This window comes from Fukomys damarensis, unplaced genomic scaffold (assembly GCF_012274545.1).
Source record: "Fukomys damarensis isolate Sample0158 unplaced genomic scaffold, DMR_v1.0_HiC HiC_scaffold_37, whole genome shotgun sequence".
NCBI classification, from domain to species: domain Eukaryota; kingdom Metazoa; phylum Chordata; class Mammalia; order Rodentia; family Bathyergidae; genus Fukomys; species Fukomys damarensis.
In genome coordinates this window covers 18,646,881-18,669,590 of record NW_022900949.1, presented here as the reverse complement: position 1 = coordinate 18,669,590, position 22,710 = coordinate 18,646,881, and the positions used below count along the sequence as shown (strand labels likewise).

Sequence of the window (22,710 nt, the reverse complement as noted above, 5' to 3'; positions counted from 1 at the left end):
CCTGGCCGGAGGAAATTACGAGCTCTCACATTTTCCCAGACATTCCAGGATGCCCCCGTTGATGGGTCAGTCTGTTTTATATCTTGGGTCTGGTTTTCTGAGGAAGACAATTCCCTCTCACGGGGGCTGTCACTGTGAGGGGGTGCGGCCTGTGCTCACCGGGGACCGCTCTCGATTCAGCGTGATTCACCAGGCCACCTTCCTTACGAGATTTGTTTCTCGGCCTGCCTGTAACTCAAGGGCAGCACGCTGTGGAGACAAAGAAGTCGCAGCGTCAGTCCTCATTCTGTGTCATTTCAAGTTGACAGCTCTCGCCTCACCTCCCACTCCTGACTCGCTCATCCCGGAAGACTGCTCCACAGAAACCCTGCTTGAGAGCCGCAAACCCGTCCTCTCAGGAACACAAGGTCTTATTTGAATGTTTGTTTTCTTTTTCCCATCATCAGCATGAGGGCTGATTGAAAGGGAAAACAAAGAAAATCCGGTGGGCTCTTACTGAGGTTTTTTTCAATTTCAAGATGCGATTTTAGACGAAAAAGCTGTCATGGAGACAACAGACCGTCCTTCAGCAGCGAGTAATGGTGGGGAAAACTGCAGCCAAAGATAGCTTGGAGCACTGTCCTCCCTTTCCTCGCCCAGGCGGGGCACGCTGAGATTCCGAAGCATCTGTGTCGCCCGTGTTTCCCGTCGGTGATGGGTGAAGGAGAGAACGGGGGCGAGCAGGCCTCCAGGACACCAAGCCCGCCAGCTCCCGCCTTCCATCCCGCTGCACCTGCCCTGACCCCCAGACCTCTGTCCTTCACCTCACTTGGCAGAAGTGGCCGCTCGGGCCTGGCAGGGAAGGGAGAGGGAGAAAACACTTTGTCATTAGGGCAATGAAAACTGGAAGTGAGAATAAGCGGAGATGGGCCGGCGCTCCGCGCCGTGAGCCCAGCGAGGCCCCGTCCTGACTCCGGGCAGAGGGCCAGGAAGAATCCAGACGCGGCCCCTGGGCATCTCGGACTGGCCCCCAGTGCCCTTGGCTGTCCGCTCAGGGCCAGGTGGGGCAGAAACGACGGCTCAGACTGCCGAACGAACCTGAAATTGCAGATGGATAGGTGCAGATGGGAAGCGAGCTCTCTCTGCCCGGCTCATCGGGTTCAAAGCCTTCTGGTGCTGCTGTGGGAGATGTGAGTCAGCAGCGAGGCTGGTGCCCTGGAACCGGAACCGCCTCAACTGAGGGCCTCCTCGGAGGGCCTGTGGACCTTTGTCCCTCCGGGCAGCCTCGGTGGGGGACCAGCGCCCCAGTCCCCTTCCCTCAGGTGTCGAAAGGCCTGGTGCAGGTGAAGACGGCCTCGGACACTGTCCCTCCCTGCTTGGCAGTCGGCTTCGTCCTACGGCAGAAACCACAAGCAGAGCAGCGTCCTGCCACGGCAGAGCTGGGCTGTGCCTTCCTTGCTAGCCCGGTATTGATCCCCTCACGCTGACCTGGAGGCTTCGACCCTCCACCGTGAGCGGGGCAGCAGGGTGGATCCAGGCAGAGGCCAAGGTCTGGGTGTCTGGCCTCCGCCCGCCCCAGGCTCCGCCGCAGCTCTCGAGGTGGACATCAGACCAGATACTCACGTCCTGCGGTGCCTACTGTGGGAAGAGACTGAAGAGCACCTGCAGTTTTCTCACCGCCGAGTGGAGGACATGAGACCCGGGAGGGAAAAGGATCGCCCTGGGCCCCTGGGTCTGCACGTCGTCGGGTGAGGCCGGAGCTCAGATCCCCAGCCTTGAGTTCTTCTTCGCTCTGCTACACCACCGCAGCCCTTGATGATACAGGGGAAGAGATGGGGCTCCCAAACCTGCTAGAGACCCGAAACGGGAGTTTGAGTTCTCTAACATCCAAGAATGAGTTCTGGGAACAATGGGGGTTAAGAGTAGGAAAAATGTGTTGAGGGAAAGAAAACTTCCGTCTAAGAGACGCAGAAGGGGGACCGGAGGTGGGCTGACTGCTCAGCCCACTTCTCCACGGTGTTTTGTACAGCACAGCCACGTGGGGAGGAGGCTACAAAGTGGGACAAAACTGTAAGACCCAGTGGAAAATTACAAGGCAACCAATAAGTTCACAAGTAGTCACCCAGGTAATATTGATTAAATGGGGGTCAAATGGGGAGCAAGTCACATAGCAAGTGTACAAGGGTTTTCAGTAAGGGTAGGGGCCAGGGATAGTTCCTGGAGAGGCTGGGCTAAGACCTTGGCCCCCCACCCAGATAACTGATACCTATTTAGAGTATCAATCACTGCTATTTATCCCCAGGGGAAGCACAAGGGTTAGAAGCTTTTCTCCTTTTACATTTCTGGCCACAGTGAAAGTGTCTTTATTGTCCTCCATGTTGGCTCCTTGCTGTGTTGGCTCCTTGAGGTCCGGCATCTTGAGGGTGGCCCTAACTGCATGCAAGATATCTAATTAACTTACCTGCCTGTACTATCACCACCTGAAGTTGTGCAGTGCGCAGACTAGGCAGCCAACCTGTGCAATGGTCCTTGGCCAGAATAACAAATCTTTCTCACTGATGGACCGAAAGACAAAAATGGAGAGGGAGGGATCACGCTTGATTCAGTCACCAATAATAGAAAAACTGTAAGTACATAATTTCAACTTTCTGGACCTCAGTTTCCATGAGGATCAGATTAATGTCTGGCTGAGTCAGGAGTGCTGCACCCATCTCTCCTGAGAAAGCTCCGAGGCCTATTAGGGCTGGAATAATCCGCCCCCTCGGGTGTGTAGAGGTCTGACCTTAGACAGATAAACTGTTCCTCTCCAAACCTCCTCAGCCCTGACTCCATTGCCTCAGCCCCTAAAGCACACAATCCCAAGACTAACATGTGGCCAATAACGATGTGCCAAATATCCAGACTCCACCCTGGCTCCAACCCCGCCTTACCCTATATAAGTCTGTGCATTTGCTGAATAAAGCAAAAGCTTCCAGAAATCTCCCGGAGTCTGCATGGTGTTTCCACCGCCTTGCCTTCCCAGTCTCGGCCCCCTGAACTCTGTTTCATGAGCGGGCTCTTAGAGGAAAACATTTCCACACCTGTGAAATGGACAAGTTAGTGCCAAATTCTCCAGGGCTAAAATTATGTTGACCGGTTGCACCTCTCTGTTCCTTTTGCCATAACAGAGAGGACTGTGTCCCTGGAACCAGAACCTGGGGTAGCATTTTGTGAACTCTTTTGCCTGTGAGTGGCTCGTTTCTCAGGAAGAATTCTCCTAACATAGGGCCGGAGTTGCCAGAGATGGATCTGCCCCAGTGCAGCACAGAGCCTTCGAGCAGCACCCCAGAGCCTTGGCTGGAGTTGAGTCAGTGGCTTCTCCCTCTAAAAGCGGGTCTGGCTGCACCTGCACCCGGAGGGGACCCCTCCTTTGTCTTCAGAGAAGCGACTTCCTCAGGGAGCTGAGGGCTGATCACAGGCTGCCTCTGGAGCCAGGGAGCAGCGGAGGGTGCCATCTCCCCACGTCTGAGCCCCGTGTCCTTTTCCGAATCGTCCAATCTTGTGATCCTCCTGGCATGGCTACCGCTAAGGGAACGCTGCCAGACCAACACCGGCGCCAGCCCATCCCCTCTGGAAAACGAGTCTTGCCCACAGAAGTCTCTCCTAGGACATTAAGCTGAAAAAAGGAGATGATCGGAGTCCTTTTATACATTCAACAAACAGTTTCATCAGCTTCCCTGTGACATGTCTGGAACACACAGCTCCCTACCCTTCTCATGAACTTGAAATAATAGTAACTCAAAAACGAGGCAAAGGTGTGCAAAAAGAAAGGCTGAAAATGGCCATGTTCATGAACAAATACCACTGGGGAAAGTTTAAATAGAATACTACTAAACAGATTTTATCAGTGAACTGAGAGAGTCGTACCTGGGGTCAGACAGGATTTAGCACTGGGTCTAGAACGGACTTGGTCCAGCCTGCGGGTGAAGCTGGCTCAGCTCTCTCAATCCGTGAGCTGCTGAATTCCCTAGGCCTCTGTTTCCCTACGGGGAAATGTGGCTAACTGTAGGCCTTACCCCAGTGCACTGCTGCGCGGTTTAAATTAGTTGATGTATAGGAAGTGCTTAGAACAGAATCTGGCTAAGTTTTATTCTGTTATTATCTGTCCTGAAACATAAGGCACAAGGCAGAGGTCTGATTTTTTTTCCCCAAATAAAATGACCGATTCATTCTGGCATAATTTATAAAATGATGTTTTGTTTTCTGACTTATTCAAAATAACAGGCCTCACTATATTCTTAATATTAGAACCTTTCCTGGACTGTCTATCCTGTCGTACTTATTTGAAAGTCTGTTCCTGAACCAGTAACATCCTGTGTTATATTGTGTTTTAACAGCTTGCAAAACTGTTCCGTCACTATTGCTTTCTCTGTGCTAACTTGTTCGGTCAATTGGCTCTTTTTTTATTAGCACAGGTTTGTAGTACATGCGGTTGACATTCATCGTGGGGAGTAGCTGTGCGTAAATAACACAGCTGGTTTCTTTTTAACCCCTTACCCTGCCCTTCTGAGTCCCCTCTCCCCATCTTCCTTCTTCGCCGTAATCGTTATTCCTGGCTCACGTTTAGGACACGAGTGCTCCATTCGCCGTGAACGTTCGGCACCTGCACGGAGCGCAGCTCAGATCTTCTCAGCTCCCTGTCCTCCCTCCCCTCATTCCTGGCCCCCCGACCCCCTTCCCATTTGCACCCTTGTTTCTTTCCATCCATCCTTTAGCTGGATCTTTGTTTCTACTTTGCCTTACTCAAATAAGAGATACCACATGCCACCCCTGACTCTTACTATTTTTTTTCTAACAGTAAAAAAGAGGAAAACTACAAATTAGTGTCACTTATGAGTATAACATAAAAAGTTTAACTGGTAGAAAATACCTGGTCAGTACTATAATTTCTTTAAACTTGAAAATTATTTTGGTCATATTTAGCACATTCACTATTCCCCAGGAAAAGTATGCACTTTCCAACTGCTTGAAGTATTCTTTTAATTATTTCAGTATGGTTTAAGTTTTTTTATTTACTATCTTCATTGTTAAATTGATCTGTTGTCATAGTGAAATGAAAGTAGTCATATGTTTTAATGGGTAGTTTTTTTTACATATAGAGAACTTCATATATACTTGTCTTTTTAGGTTCTAGTACGTTTACCCCCTTGAATTTCTGGGTCACAACCATCATGCTGATGGAACCACAGGCTGATACTTAAGAACCACAGCAATGTGCCCGTAGTTTGAACAGACCAGCAGATAAAACTGTCTCTCCTTCATGTACCATTCCATCTCTCTACAGTTTCAGACCAAAGAGTAATTAAGCAATCCACTGTGTTAATAAAAACACACACTGACAGCTGCCTACTAAACTGTAATTCTTGACTTACAAAGGTTAAGTAACTTACACAATTACACAAAGTAAGTAGATGGCAGAGATAAGATTACAAACCAAATAAAACAAACTCTCATCGGTGCTTTAAACCAGAATACCCGAAGCTTCCTGTAAACTTTGAGAACGCAGCATGCGGAAGATAAAATGTGTAATCCTGTAAACATGCATGCTATGTAAAAGGAACTAAATATCCTGTACTTGCTGTTCAGAATTCCTTATGCAACAACCATGAACTCAAGAGCAACTATTATGTCAGCTATTTGCATTTTATAGACAGGATGGGTAAAAGCAATGTATTTTTAGCATCGTGAAAATGGAGGCACGCAAAAGACATTTAAAATAATCTATGACTCATCATCTCTTTCTAAATCCTCTTTATATTCAGCAGAATTTTAGTATAAATTGACAGTGGTGGTATTTTTTATTTTTTCCAAGACTTTTCTCCTTTAATAGTACAGATTGTACAAACTGTAGTTATATAAGCAAAATCATGTCTATTATAACTTTGACTCATAATCTACCAATCAAGGAATATTAACGGATTACTTTCTCCACCCAATCCCCGGAAATACTGACTACCCCGAGAGAAATGATTAGTCACAGACCTGGCTACATCAGTTCTTGCCTCGTGATATATTTGATTTTCGGAAAAAGCCTTCACAATTTACAAATCCACCTTGGAGGAATATCCTGGAGATTTTACCAATTTTGTTAAAAGCAGTAAAACTGATGATGGTGTTGAATGAGACATTTACCATGACACTACAAGTCAAGCCCTTGGAAAAAGTCCTGTGTTCTGCTGACTCCCGGTTTGTTTTTATTTTCTCTGGTCAGGGCACTGTGCCTGCTGTAGGTTTTGTTCTGAAAAGTCAATATCCAAGGGCATATTTTAAATTAATCAAATCTGTTTCTGAGAGATAAGCTAAATTAGTTCTTTAAAAAGCAGATGTGAAATGCAAACGTGTATACTCATGATTGCATTTGGCTTCAAGAAATAGCTGTAAGTGAAATAGCCAAAGTGTATTTAAATGATGACTAAAATTCAGAATCATATTTGAAGCTGAGAAGAAAACTCTTAAAAGAGCATGCATCCTAATTTTCTGTAGTCATGGGTTGTATTCAGTATGTTTCAGATTGTTTTACACATTTCCATCATCATTTAAATTATGAGAGTGGAATTCAGCCAAGTAAATCAGTATTTTTTAAGTACCCTTGTGTACTATGAGCATAGAAAAGTGTTTATAAGATAAGACCAGTCTACCAAGGGAGAAAAATCTGCTGAAGAAGACAGTTAGACACACTTAAGCAGTTATATATAAATAAAAAGGGCTGGGGATTTAGCTTAGCAGTTCGGTCGCCTGCCTTGCAAGCACAAGGACTCGAGTTCAATCCCCAGTATCAATAAATAAATAAAACAACAAACAAATAAATAAACAAAAATATGCGGCCAAGATTAAAAAGTCATGGTTTCCAAGAGCTCTGGGTTATTTGCTTGTCTGTGCTCCCCAGTTTGATCACAGCTTGAGCCTCAGTTCTCTCTGATCTAACCATTACCTGTAGAAACTGCCTGTGGCGACTGCTGCACCAGAAAGAGATCGCCATATTCCCGAGATTCCAGACATTTTCCAACACATTAGCATATGAGCAAGTCTTAGCAACCTAGAAAGAGAGAAGTGCCTCAGTGAGAATAAGGGTGGGGTGTGGAGACATTTCAATGGGTGGCACATTCCCCTCTGGGGATTCTATAAAAACACTGATTTCTTTTCTTTGGTACAGGGATCAAACTCAGGGCGTTGCAATTGGGAGGCAGGCAGCAGCACCACTGAGCTAAACCCCTGACCCCTAACCTGAAGGTTTCTAGACTGCAGCTTCCCTGGAGGTAGAGAATTTTTATGTCGATTGCCCTCCAAAGTATTTAGCACACACAAGACACTCAATATTCCCTGCTTGCTTGATTTTCTAAAGATGAATAAATAAGCGAACATGTCTTTCTTTATAAGTACTAAAATACAAGATTAATTAGCACAGTACCAGTTTGGATAAAGGACCCAAATAAGCAAAAGCTTAGATTTAAATCAATCTATAAGCTATTTCCAATATTCGCCTTTGATATTATCCACAACATACAGCAACTAACTGTTAAGTGCCAGAGCAATGATGTATTCTTTTGGTGTCTTTGTGGTATTCTTTTGGCTTCATAGCTATAAATATGGGGATATTTAGTAAAGATTATTCTAAATAAGGAAAGATCTGCTGATTTAAGAGCGGAAAGGCTTCAACTTCCAGCCTTCTCCTAAGGTGTCTACTTGACATCACTGCTATTTAAGGTTTCATTTCTAAAGCTGCAGTCTCTGATCTATTAAACTTGTGGTTGGCAATCAAATAAATATGGTCATAAAATATTCCTGTAACATTACTTGTAAATTTCAATATTCTCACTATTGAATAATGACAGGAGTCCCTGATGGGAGAATTACCCACATCCTGCTCATGGAAAAGTCTTTAGAGTCTGAACTAAGACTACATTCTCATTTATCAAGTGAAAATCAGAGATCAGTTAACAGTTGCTGATGCCCAGAGATTCCCAAGGCAGTCAGGTGAAGATAGATAAGTCCTCCTTGATCAAACAATGCATCAAAAGCCTTTTTTTTTGCAGCTGCATCTGAGCAGCAAGTCCAAGCTCTCCCTTCACAATCAAATAGCCCTTACATGTAAACCTGGCCAGTGCCACTGTGGCTGATCCAGCACCACAGAAAAAAATGACAGCAATTGCTCACCTGGAAGCCTGGCCATTTTGAGCGAGTGTCATTACAGGAACCATTTTGCAGAGGTTGCTATGGTTTCCGGGCTGCACTTCCTCCTCTCTCTATAGTTGGATGGTTTTAGTTAATCAGTGGTAAGTCAGACTGTAATCATTTTCTCTTCAGAGAGCACAAAAAAAGAGAACAGCCCCGAAGTCTCCCACATTGTCATTACAGACAGTTATCTTTCGACTACAAAAGACAGGCATGCTTTTTCTTCTAAATGCAGAGCAGAAAAGAAAAGTTAAGAGAAAATTTAAATCCCTTCCCAGTCCAGAGGTTTACCCTTCAGAGAATTTTCAGAAAGGCCATTGACCTGAGTGATTCCTCTAGAATATTTTTATAAGGATACTCATCCAAGAAGGATGTGCGGAAGAATTAACCCATGTCCTGAAAGAAACTTGGCATTTTATTGCCTCTACAAATGTCCATGTGTTGAAATACCACAGTGAGAGATTAATATTACTCTACCTAATATCTGTAATAAAACTCCAGGTTTCTACAAAGTTTATTTATGCATTTCTGAAGCACAAATAAAATGAAAAAGAATCCTATGAAGAAAGCAGAGAAATACAGACTATCACAAGTAAAACCATTTTTTAATAAAGCCTGGCAGCCTCTCAGAAAGCCAAGTATTCAAGATTGGCACCACATTCCTTTCTAGGTACAGGAGTCGATTTAGGATGACTGCAGAATGCTGTCACATGGCTGGTGTGTTTAGTAAATCTAACATTTGGGCCAGATATTGACATGAAGACCAACAAGACACAAATGCAGGCCCCGTTTATAATGGGTGACCTGTTCCTCACTCAGGAAACCGGAAAAGCGCATGCAAAGTCACAAGCAGCATAGGTCTTGGACGCTATCGTGGACTTCTCAGTGCCACAGGGGAGCTCGGTGGGGCTTACGAAGGAGGAAGGAGCCTTGTGTCTTGAGGAACTTCACTTTTCTTCCTAGAAATCATCAAACACTGAGTGATTTAGACAATCTTAGAAAACAATTTCTTCAGTCAATTTTCTTTCTAAATTTTATAAGCAGCAGTTAAGGTCAGAGATCAGCTGATTTGTATGAACAAGACAAGTCATTCTCAATTGTTTTGACTTGAAAGCATGTGTTTAATTCATCCTATACGATTTTAGTTCATATTTTAAAATAGGCTCAGATCTGGGGATATAGTTCATATTTATATGCAAAAACCTGGGTTTGATCCCCATCATCACAAAAAATTAAAATTAAAAATAGAAAGATAATGAGGAAATTCAGATTTCTCATCAAATTCCAAAGTGTGTTATTGATGATAATGTCTCATCTATTTCTGGCATTATTAGATCTCAAGTTTTCTATCTACTTATTGATACATTTTCTGTACAATGGCTTCAAACAATAAATGTGGTTTACAGATTCCCTAGGTATTACTCTCCTAGATTATCAATTTGGAAATGATGGAGAAAAAAAATTCGGCATGTGTTATATACCCGTACGGAAAGAAAGTTTTCTTCATTGACTGAGAAATGACTTGGTTGTCATTTATAGCCAGGTATTTCGATTTTGTTGCTCTTCTGTTAAGACATTCCCCAGAGGTATGTGTTATAGGGAATGACCTTATATTTTATTTTTGAGCATATCAGTTTAGGAATAGTCTACAATCTCTCAAGAGTTACACTTTTAAAAAACATCTCATCACTGTGTCCTTGCATGCAGTGTCTAACATCCAAAGGGCTGTGAAACCCATCAAATACTACAAGATTAATAAAATTCAGACATTACTACTTCAAGAAAGCAGATTAATTTAGAAACAGGGCGCTATTGGCTTCAGTTGTTTCCCTTACATTCAGAAGGCTGCGGCGCTGGTGACTTCTGTTTGGCAATATGGCGTGTATCCCTGCCTTGTGTGTGAAAACAGGGTTTCCTTCCTCGGTTTGTCAGGCAAGTGAGCTCTCGCGAGGCTTTGCAGAGGTGAGATTCTGCTCCCAGCGGCTGACTTCCTTACTTGTTAAAACCTCGCCACTCTTCCAACGGAGAATTAACTTGAGCTGTACACAGAGTCCCACAGAAGAGCCTACCAGTTGTTCACTTTTACGTCTGCATTCTTTTCAGCACCACTGATGAAAATACATAGTGTTCACCATAAGCTCAAGCTCACTTTGTGAAACATTAATTTATGCATTTTTTTGTGCGTACACCTTGAAAACAGCACAAGAAAGTACCTCTTCCCAAGGAACTACAGATGGTAAAAATCGTTCACACTTCTGCTTGGAATGTTTTTATAATATCTTTGAGACTCATTTCATTAATACTTACTGCTTTTATTTGCTTATAAAAATGTGGTTATTATAGAATACTTGAAAGATATAGAAAAATCATAAAATGAACATTAAAACTGATCTATATAAAAACCATTAAAAATTATTACTATTAATGAATGTTGTATTTTCTTTTTTTTCTCATTGAGTTTATTGGTACATTTTAGGTATGCAGTACAGTTACATTCATCATTGGGATCTTGTACCTTTACAGGACAGGTCTTGGTTCTCATTTTTTCCCCTTATCGCTGCCCTCCCTTCAGCCCCTCCTCCCTTCCCTATTTACAAATACTTTATTTCCAGTTTTTCATTTTCTCATATTTTTTCTTTTCCCTTATTTCTCTTCCCCTACCCTTCCCACTTCCCCTACACCTTTAGCCCTTTTCTTCCTATTTCACACTGTCAATTATACCATTAGGATCTTATGTAGCATGTTGTATTTTCTTTGAAATTTTATACACTGATATACATATCTATATAGACAAACAGCATAAACGGTTGCAATGTATATGATTGTATGTCTCTTCACACTGGCGAGGGTGAGCTCCTGCCCTCAGGATCTCCATCTGTGACTGTCTGACAGGATGTGCTTTTATGTTTTGCCCTGGTGATGCTGCACCACTCACTGCAGAGCTGCATACAAAGCCATTTACATCCAGATGGCCTCGAATGGGAACCGTTCCTGGCTTTCTGGTTTGTACATTTGGCTAATTATCTCACCTCTCCTGCTTGCAGCCACTCCACCCAGCTCTCTGCTGCACTGCCTTTCTGGTATTTAAAAAACCTTTCACTTGAGCCGTTTCAGAGCTGTCCTTTTCATCAGAATGCAGCATCTTCTATCACCTTTAATTACTCAGCTGTTTGAGAATATCAAGGTTCTCTTTCGCCAAAAAGAAAACAAAAATAAATGGACTCCCTTTCCTGTGGAAAAAAATCTCTGATCAGTATAGGTAATGTCTTTCTCCTGAGACTTTCAAAGACTCGTAGGGATGTGGGGAATGAGAGCTACTGAATTCTCAAGAGAAAGCGCTTGAATTGTGAGGCCACTGAGCACAGTTTGTTACACCACCAACAGCCCTTCATTGAGGGAAGTGGTTAGAGCGTTACACGCTGTCTTTGGTTCATGTAACTGTGCCTGTAGAAAATCCAATATTTTTATAATGATTTGACTAAGTGTAATAAAATATTGCTAACTAGTTCATGTGTAACATTTATAGCCAAATTACTTACAATAAATATGTGGATTTATTAATAACAAATGAAAAATAGTATAAGTTTTCTAAATTACCTTCTTCTAGTTGAATAGGGTCATAGACAGTAATGCTCACTGAAATTCTCCATAAAACTACATTTTTTTAGGCCTAATACCATGAAACATAGTAGCATGCAGGTATAAACATTATTTAAAGTGTTTCTTGATTTGTTACCTGTAAATTTGTAAGCATTACAACCTGTGATAAGAAAAGCAATGTTTTAATCTTTTAATAATTTATAACATTATTTTATATGCATGATCGGTCAATACAGTGATGGCAGAATTCTAGAATAATTTTGGATGATACTTTGATAGTTCTTCATGTCTGACAGGAAATAATAGCAAAATTCAACCAGTAGTCAGCAATACTGATCCCTTTGCTTTGATGCATTTGCACCCCTGCCTTCAGTCATCTCTTCTATTACTCTGTAAGCCTATATCATCCATGAACTCATTATATCTATCAACTGATCTTCAATAGAACTGCCAAGAATCTGGAAGGGCAAAAACATAGCCTCTTTAATAAATGCTGTTGGGAAAAATGCATATCAATATTCAAAAGAATTAAGTTGGGGCTTTATTTTAAACCATATACTAAAATCAACTCAAAATGCACTAAAGGCTTAAACATAAGTCCTGAAACAATAAAACTCCTAGAAGAAAATATAAGGTAAAACTTCTTGATATTGGCTTTGGCAATGATTTCTTGGCTACAACACCAAAATGCAAGCAACAAAAGTAAAGTGAATAAGTGGATTATATTAAACTAAATAGTTTCTGCACAGCAAAGGAAACAGTCAACAAAATGAAAAGAAAACCTATGGAATGGGAGAAAATATTTGCAAACCATATACCTGATAAAGGACTAATACATACAACATATGAGGAACTCCTACAACTAATTAGCAAGAAAACAACTCAATTAAAAAATGGGTAAAGGAACTGAATAGACATTTCTCCAAGGAATGCATACAAACAGCCAGTAGGTATACAAAAAGGTACTAAGCAACACTTAATTATCAGCAAATTACAAGTCAAAGTTACAATGAGATGTCACTTCATATCTGTTAGGATGGCTTTTATCAAAACAGTGAACGATAACAAATGTTGATGAGGATGAAGAGAAAAGAGAAATCTTGTACACTGTTGGTGGGGATACAAATTTGTGCATTCACTATGGAAAACAAAAAAATAGAACAAATATTTGATCCTGAAATCCTAATTTTTAGTGTAGTTTGAAAGGCACTGGTATCAGAATTTAGTAGAGATGTTAGCATTCCCATGCTCATTAGCAATATTCATGGTAGCTAAGACATTGAAGCAACCTAAATGTCCTTCATGAATGAATAGATGGGAAAATGTGGGCTATAGTTATAATAGGATATATCTGGCCCTAAAAGAAAAGGAAATTCTGCTATTTGGGAAAACATAGATGAATCTAGAAAATATTATGGTAAGTGAAATAAGCCCAACACAGAAGAACAAAGACTTTGTGATGCTACTTATATGATGAATCTAAAATAATCAAGCTCATAAAAACAGAGGGTAGAATGGTGGTTTCAAAGGGATAAAAGGGATAAATAGGGACATATCAGTCAAATAGTAAAATGTTCATCTTATGCAAGAAGAAAAAGTTTTAAAGCTTTACAACATAGTGCCTGTATTTCACAATGTTGTATTATATACGTGAAAATTTACTAAGAAGGTAGATCTTATATTACATGTTCATATTAACAAAAATAAAAATAAAAAACTAATAAAGAGGGAAGGACAAAACTTTTGGAAGTAATGGATAGGTTAATGACATAAATGATGATGGTTTCATAGGTGTATATTTATCCCTAAACTCAAATTTTAGATCTTAAATGTGTATAGCTTTTTAATCTATCAATTATACCACATATATTAGTCACCTTTCTTGTTGTTGGGACAAAATACTCAGTGTCCACAAATTAAGGGAGGCAAGGTTTATTTCATCTCACAGTTAGTGAAGGTTTCAGTTCATAGTTGACTGGCTCCAAGGCAGCGTGGCCTAACACGGGAGTATCAGAGAGGGGAAACAGTTCATGGTATGACAAGCAGCAGGCAGCATCCTGACTTTCTTCTGTCCTTTTCTATTCATTCCATCCAGGCTATAAGCCTATTGACTGGTGTCACCCACACACAGAACTATGCTAAACCCAGTTAGTTAACCCACAGCCATGACCCAGTCACCTCCCAGAAGCCCCATGTATGAGCACATGAGGCTTTGTGAGGACATCTGGATATAAGCCATAACATCAATAAGCTGATTTCAAAGAGACACCTCTAAAACAAAATCTAGAACTAAAAAAAAAAACCCCAAAACAGATATAACTGAAAAAGATTAACAAAACTCTACAGCAATCACATACAACAAAATTAAGGCAAAAGCATTATAATATGAGTACCATTATATAATGGCAAACAGTTGAATTCACCAGGAAAATTAGTAGTTCTAAATTTGTATATACTAATTAATGTGATTTCAATATCTGTAATGAGAAAAATAAAGAGCCAATATAACAGTTATTGGCAGGGCCGGGGATTTAGCTCAGCGGTTCGGTGGCCTGCCTCGCAAGTGCAAGGACCCGAGTCCGATCCCCAGTACCAAAAAAAAAAAAAAAAAAAAAAGGAGTTATTGGCACATCTTTCAGTAATTGATGAATTACTTTAGTAAATATATAAAATATTATATAAAATTAGCAAGTTTAAAAACATATACACAATGTTGCAAGCAATATTTGGAGTACTCATCTATTAAAATTGCTCATGCATTAGTCCATAAAATAAGTGTCAACATATTTAATAAACTGATATTACATAGACATTGGGTTTTTGTTTGTTTGTTTTTTGGTACCAGGGATCAAACTCGGGACCTTGTCCTTTCAAGGCTGGTAGCAGCACCACTGAGCTAAATTCCCAGCCCCAGACATTGTTTTATAAGCATAATTTAATCACCCTAGAATTCAGTAAAAATATAACTTGAAGAACATCTACCCATCTTGGCACTTAAAAATTCATATACTTCTTAATAATTTAAAAATAAATCAAACAAATATAAACATTTTAAGTTAAATTATTCCAGAAAATGGGATTTGCAGAAAGGAGCTAAAGTGTTAATTCCAGTGAAACTTATACCTTAAAATGCACTAATAGAAAAGAAGAATGGCCAAAAATTATTAAGATGCAAAACAATATTAGAAAGTAATAGAGAAAAATAGAATAAAGTCAAGGAAAGTGGTATAGAAATCAGAGGGATAGAGACAGAAATTAGTAATCAGAGAAGACAGAATTAACAGTTAAATATTAGTTCTTTGAAAAGATGGACATAACTAACAAGGCTGTCCAAAGAACCACCATCACCATCATGTATAGGAAGTAGGAAACAATAGTATGGCTGAAAATAGATACATTAGATACATTTGAGTTTGAAGAAAAGAGAGGCTCTACTGCAGTCGCAGACACCCCTCCATGTAAACACCATCCACACACATGAATTCAACCAACGGCAGACAGAAAACCTGGGAAAAACTTGCGTCTTCTACAGAAGTTTGATCTTTATCACAATTTCAGAAACAGTAACATATGACAATATTTACAGCACATTTACATTGTGGTAAGTACACGTGTAATGTAGAGATGGTTTAAAGTGTATGGGAGGAGATAAGTAGGCTACACACTTATTCAATGCCATTTTCTGTGAGGGACTTGAGTACTGTAAATTTTGATATCCATGGAATAGGGTCCTGCAATACCAAGGAACAATTGTGACTTCTCCTTAAACCCAATCTAAAAATGTAAGCAAATCAATAATTAAGAGAAATCTTCAAGAAAATATACATTTTTTTCTATTGAGAAAACAACATAGGGAGACCCTGTCTCAAAAACTAAATAAACAAACTGTTCAGATGATTTTATAAATGAATTCTACCCAAAGCTTAAGGAAGGTGCACTTCCAAGCTTAACCATACTCTCCCTAGAACAAGAGAAAAATGAGCACTCAGCAATTCATTTGGGAAGATAGAATTATACCAGTACTATGCCACTGCAAGTTTATTGCCTCTTGAATGGAAGTTTATTATAAATACATCCCAACCTCACGTTTAGTGAACTCATCCAGGTATCCTGAATTGACCGTGGTGCATGAGTGTCAGATCACAGAAATCAGAAATGCTACAAGTTACACCGCTTCTTCCCTTCCCTCCTTCCTGTCCCCCAACCTCCATCTTTCACACAAACTGATTGTTAAAACATGTCTGCCTTTGTCAGCAAAGCTAAAAGGGAAAGAAAAATGCATGTCATTTTCGTTCATAAATGTAGATAGCAAAATTCTGAGCAAAAATAATAGCAGGTTGCATCTGGAGTACAGTTGAATAACAGAAATCCTAACAAACTTGAATATTCTAAAATTTTTATTTTATTTATTTAAATCAAAAAGCTTGGAAAAAAATAAAAAAGCTTGAGTAAGAAATAACTGACAGCTTAAGAGATCAGTGCATAATGTAGGCATATATTGAAATATCTTACAGTATCCCATAAATATGTGTGATTAAAAATGCTAATAAGTTTTTCAATGTTTGAGGAGGTGGAAATGTTCATTGTCCTGATATAATGAATATATCTATCAATTTATCACACTGTCCCCTATAACTTTTTTTTTTGGTACTGGGGATTGAACTTGGGTCCTTGCGCTTGCAAGGCAGGCCACCGAACTGCTGAGCTAAATTCCCAGCCCTCCCCCATAACTTTCTACAACTAAGATAATAATTAATAAAAAAATAAAGTGAAATAAATTTTAAAACATCAGGGCTAAGGTCTCAGCTTTGACTTTTCTCTCATGGTCCCAAATGGATTGTTTCAGCTCCTGCCATGATGTTATGGTTCTAGGTAGGATGAATGGAAGAGGAAAATTATGAGGGAACCGTGGTTTGGGGACCAGAAAAGCAAAGTTTTTTTCAGAGAATTCAGACTTCTGTTCACATCTCATTGACCCAGGCCTCGACACAGGGACCCTGTAGTTGAAACAGACTGGCTCATTATTTTATTTCCCAACCTGTCAGCTAGAGGAAGGCAAAATAAAAGGAAGATTGGGCTGTGGATTTAGCTCAGTGGTTCTGCTGCCTGCCCCGCAAGCACAAGGACCCAAGTTCAATCCTCAGTACCAAAAAGTAAAAGGGAGATTGTATGTTTGTGTTTGTCATACAATATCAGCCACAGAATGTTTTAAAATTTACACAGGATGAGGTTTGGGGAAAGGGAAGAAAAAATACTATACACTCATGACCAGGTTGTATTTAACTCAAGAATGCAAGGTTGACTGAACATTAGAAAATTACTTCAAAGTACAACCTACAGGACTAATGTAGAAACATTTCATCTCCATAAATGCAGAAGGATTTCAACCAAATTTATCATCCACTCATAATTTTTTAAAATTTCCTTAGCAAACCAGAAATAGGAAGTAACTACAAACAAAAAACATGATAAATTGTATATTTATGATAAGATATTAAAAGTATTGTCTTTAAAATCACAACTGGGAGAAAATACAAGTATGTATATTTAATAAGTGACTCATATTCAGAATTTGAACTCCCATGGCTCAAGAACAACAACAAAAAGACAATAGAAAAACAGACCATTCCCAAAAGAGGACGTATGGCCAGCTCACCAACAGATAAAAAGACATTCAGCCTTACTGGTATTCAGAACAATGCAAATTAAAGCAACAATGAAATCTCCAGTGGTAGGAATAAAACTCAGAAAATAATAATAGCATAGAGGATGCAGAACAAATAATGTTAATATACTGCTGGTGGGAGAGTAAATTAACACACGCAGTTTTGCAAAACCATCTGGCATTCTATCGTGTATGACGCAGATAAGCCCATATATGTGTAATCTAAATGATTATTGTTTTGCAACTGCAGAAAATGGAAAACAAGCAAAATGCTACTTGATTGGAAAATTAAAGAAACTATACGAGAGTAGCACACCACTGTGAAAATGAATGATGCACAACTCACTTGTGAAATATCACGGACACCAGCATGTGTGAATTTGAGACAGAAATGTTCAGCCAAAAGTGGAGTAAAAACATATTCAGTATTTTAATTCAGCATATTCAAGATGAATACAAACATAGTAAAACATTAGAGACGCAAAGTGTCATGAACTCAAAATGGAGAAAATTTTTGAGAGAATGAGAAAAATGAATGGTTGAAGAACCCACAGAGTTATCAAAGGCATTATTCATGTTCTATGTCCTTCACTGGGTGAAGGCTGTTCGGTCATTTATTTTTAATGTTTATTCTGAAATATTTATTCTGAAAAATTCACTAAACTCCGCAGCCTGCCAGATTAAAGCTGTTTAACCTGTCATCACAAAAACTTGATCAGGTTAACAATAAAGTGTTAAATCGTGTCAAGCAGGTTACCATGGCTGTTTTGCATCTCTCTGGCATTAAGTTTCAATCTGACATTCTCCAGCCAAGAATAACCACAAAAATGACCCCTCACTGCTTAATTGGGCCCTCAGCACAATTATCTTCAATTTTATCAGAACAATCTCAAAATGTGGTACATCCCAAGGACACTAAAATCTCACTTATTGAATATAATTCCCCTAGCAAGCCCATAGAGCTTTCACAAACATCCTAGAGATTTCTACCTGTGCAATAGAGAACAGGGATCATATATAAAGCAAAAAGAGTAAATGATCCAAAAAGGGACTGTCCAATTTCGGGTTATCAGATCAAGTTACACTCACCCATAGAAGGAAAAATAACCCCCCTTAGTAATAAAGAAATAAACATGATAAAAATAGCAGTTAAATGGAAAATTTCTCTAAAATATGAAGAGAAAGCAATGACTAGCCAGAAATACATACACCATTTCATGACAAGATTTAATTTTATTAGAAAATATCTCATAAGAGAGTTAGGAAACTAAATTACCCATACTGGAGAGAAACATATAACAAAATAGGGGAAGAACTGTTTTTACGAACTTACTTTACACAGCAGCTTAGAAAATTTTCGGATAGTACCATGTTTTATTTGCCACTACCCAACACCCACTTCCTGTCTCTTATATACTATTCTCCATGAAGCAGAAATCATTACACAGCTACTTAACTTTGGACCCCTTTCAACAGAATCTGATTCTCATAAAAGCTGGGTCTGAAGGCTTGTGGAGCCCGTGTGTGTGTGTGTGTGTGTGTGTGTGTGTGTGTGTACACCGATGCATTCTTGTACAGGTGCAATATCTAATGAATGAAAATTTCATACACATATAAAAAGAATCTCAACATCACGATGTCTCTAATACCACCATTCAGAAGAAAGAGTAAAGATCATTTTGCTTTGCTTTCTTTTTCCTCTAATCTTCAATTTTAGCTGTTTGTTTTTTGCAAAATCTGATTTTCTTTTTCTGCACAAGCTCTCCTGGCCAACAAACATCCACTGTGTCAATATCAGCAAGGATGGTTATTTAGCTTTTGTGAGTAGGGTAAATGAGTAAAAGATTAGAACTGCTCCTGTCCACAGCAGTTTTAAATGTTCAAAGAGCAAATGAAATCAAAGGGGGTACCCTCAAGGAGAGAGTGACACTGTGAGGTAGCCGGTCAGCCGCGACTCACTGAGCTACGCACTGAAGGAGTGGGCTCACGCGTGCCTCTGGGCTGGCCGACCTGCAGACACACCAAGTCTCTAGCCAGAGGGGGTGCGGTCGGCATTTATGCCCTCATTTCAGACTGAAAAGCGCATACAGCTGGCATTGTTATGCTTGACTGGTACTAGCTTGTGGAGTATAAGCAGCTGAAAATAAAGTCAGGAACACTATTAACCATGACCAGAATGTGCTGCTTTATTTCACTAGATTAAAATAATAATTTCTGTCTTTTCTCAAATGTAATCATTTCCATATTCTAGTATGTGCATTTCATTGTCAGCTACCGGTACATTTCTAACCAAAAGGCTCATAAAACAAATATTTACAATATGTATGTCCTTATTTTACAGCAAACCAAAATTTAATTTCAGAAGGTATAAATGTAAATAATTTAAAAGACATATAAGTACATTTACATATGAGGAACAAATGAGACAGCTTTGTGATGATGCAAACTTAAAGTAGTCTAAGAAAGTCTTTGAAGGTTTCCCAAGACTGGGTACACCCTACATCCTGGATGATGGAGAAGTGCAAAGTCTGACTGGTGCTTCTAGAAGTGTACAGGGCACAAAAGGAAACTATGCAAAACTTTTTGCACTAGAGCTAAACCAGCAGGATGAAGAGAAGACAGTAATGAATGTAACTGTACTGTCTACCTAGAATGTACCAATAAATTAAATTTAAATTTAAAAAATAAATTAAAAAAAAAGAAAAGATAGCACACACAAGACATTCCTATAGCCAGAGTCTAAAAGACTTGGGAAGAGTCTTCATTGGAAGAAGAAAAGGAGAAACATTGCAAAAAGTCATGTACCTAATGACTGGAGATATAGCACCATTGACAGAACAAAAGAGCCAAGTATGATCGAGTTCAAGTCATGATATTTGTGTTCTAACTTTTAAATAGTTTAATTCCACTACCCCAGAAGCACAACATCTGGCATTATAGAAAGGAAGCGTTTTTAATATTGGCTGATTACAGTAAAGACTGGATGAAGAATGACAATTTCCTAACTCATTGCAGTGTCACCCAGCTGGTGAGAAAGAAGCTATTTCCCTCCTAGCTCAGCTCCCTTCAGGCTGCAGAAGTTGGAAGAGTGACTAGCTTCTATACTGCTAAGGAGAGGTCATTTTGGACCGAATATTGAACATGAATTAATATAGTTTCCGATTATGTTGGTTCATATTACACTAACTAATTTAGGGTTAAAAGTTTCTTGCCTTATCTTCATCTTCAGAAATAGAAAAAGTTTGCTAAGCTCTATCTTGGAAAAAAGTCATGTTAACCAAGAATATAATATAATAAGTACGGGAATGGTTGAAGGTGAGATTCTAAATTAATAAGGAGAAAAGTATAGTTCAAATGATGAAAATCTACTGATTTATTACCCACCATGCTTGAAATTGCAGGGTTATAAAGGCAGGTTTTATTGTTTTGCATAAAAGCTGTGGTTCATTGTAGAAGGGTGTTATGTATAAACTAATAACATAACTAATACAGAACAAGGGATATATCTGATGAAGGTTATGGCAAGACTCTGTGACTGTAAGATGTAGGGACCTTGAGAACAGTTCACAGGCTTCTGGAAGGCACAGGTAAAGATTAGAGCAGATCTGCAGGACAACAGTTGAGCAGAATTAACAGTAAGTTATTCTCAGAGATGTTTGTTCCAGTCATTGTGTCCCTTCTGTCCTCCAATAAGTTTCCTGGCTGAGAAGCTTGCTTTAACTCGGTTAGCATGCATCATGTAGCAGGCCATCTCTTTCTACCCGTCTCATGAACAGAACTTCTATACAACTGTTGCAAATGTCTTTCTTTTGCATCTTTGTTCTCATGTCCTAGAATTACAAGTACACGGCCATGGAAGTTTCAGTTTGGGACTTCTTGCCTGAGGCTGTCTCATGCTGAAGAAGTAGCCCCTCTGTGCTTCTCTGTGACTAAACTAAGTCTCTGAGAGATCTTTCGTTTTCTGCACCACCCCAGTTGCACACTAGCAGAAGGTTCTCTATTGCATCTGTCTTATCCACATCTCAGTTCAGAAACAGGGATGTGAGCACTTCATATATTAACTTTGAGGAATAGTTTGGTAAGCCACTTAATACCATAAAATCTGTCAATTTCATTTGTTTCCAATAATACCACAGTCAATTAGGATAATAGTTTCTATTTAGCTATTCTAAAACAGAACTTTGTTCACAAACATAATCATATATACAGTATAAAATATATTGGGGAAAGGAACATACCCAAATGCTAAATCATTGTTCACATTCATAATTTTAGCCTTGAATTCACCTGTTTCATCCTTTCATATGTACAGGGTTTTGAAGTGTAGAGCAGGGAATCAGTGTTCTAGGTCCTTCCACAAATTGATTCATTTCCATCGTTAAAGTGATCTAGTATAAAGGCTGACAGACTTTAATCTATTTATTTAAATTTATTTTAGCTAGCATATGAAAACATAAAGTTGTACATATTAATGGGGTATCACGTGATGTTTTGATACATATATAGATTATGTAATATTTGAGTCAGATTAAACATGTCTTTTTCTCCGTTTATCATTTCTTTATGGTAAACATGTCCAACATCTTTCTTCTAGCTTTCAGAAGCATAGTGCGCCATCATCCTCCATTGTCACCCTGCTGTCCTTGCCACACCAGGCAACAGAGAGAGCAGCCAGAATGTGAAGCCTGTGCACCCTGGGGCTAACATCGCATCTCTCTGTGGAGATGGACTCAGCCCAGATTTTTCACCACTAACACGTAAGAAGGGGCATTTTTTTCAAAATGGTATGCTAAATTTCACCAGAAACCCTAAATCAATATTTCACTTTGAGGACTTTTGTGTATATACATACATATTCTGAAGTCAAAGAGACAATTAATACTTTAGGTAGCTTTAGCTTAATTTGTGCAAAATATAATATAAAGTGGCAAGTAAACTAGAAACATATATAATCGTACTGCTTTCACCTTTCTAAGTCAACTGCAGAGCCATGACATTCTATGTACTCTAGAATTATTTTGTCCGTGATCTTCTTCAGTTGCCTGCCTCTCCTCAGAAGACGTAAAAATAGGGAAGCATTTTTAATACTCGGTAATAGTTACTTTCCAGCCACTGTGAATCAATCTGACAAGCTCTGCAAATGTGCACAAATGTAGACATGTATTGAAACTTTTGAGGTCACCAGAGTTTTAGCTGTTTGAATTTTTCTTAAATTCAGGATGTGGTGGAAGAAAAAAAAAAGGAGGAATCTGAAG

The 22,710-nt window shown here is 39.5% G+C and overlaps 2 long non-coding RNA genes across 2 annotated transcripts in view; one reads left to right on the top strand and one right to left on the bottom strand.

Moving 5' to 3' along the window:
- LOC104855731 overlaps positions 1-22,140 on the top strand; it is a 74,863-nt gene extending 52,723 nt beyond the window's left edge. Inside the window, exon 3 of the long non-coding RNA XR_778460.2 lies at positions 22,050-22,140. This is a non-coding gene — a long non-coding RNA (uncharacterized LOC104855731). The remainder of the gene's footprint in view (positions 1-22,049) is intronic.
- Positions 6,131-10,223, bottom strand: LOC104855730. Its single transcript, XR_778459.1, has 5 exons — positions 10,026-10,223; positions 9,105-9,149; positions 8,173-8,261; positions 6,950-7,054; positions 6,131-6,256 (listed from the first exon to the last, which is right to left on the bottom strand). It is a non-coding gene; the product is annotated as an uncharacterized LOC104855730 (long non-coding RNA).
- Positions 22,141-22,710: the final 570 nt, after the last annotated feature.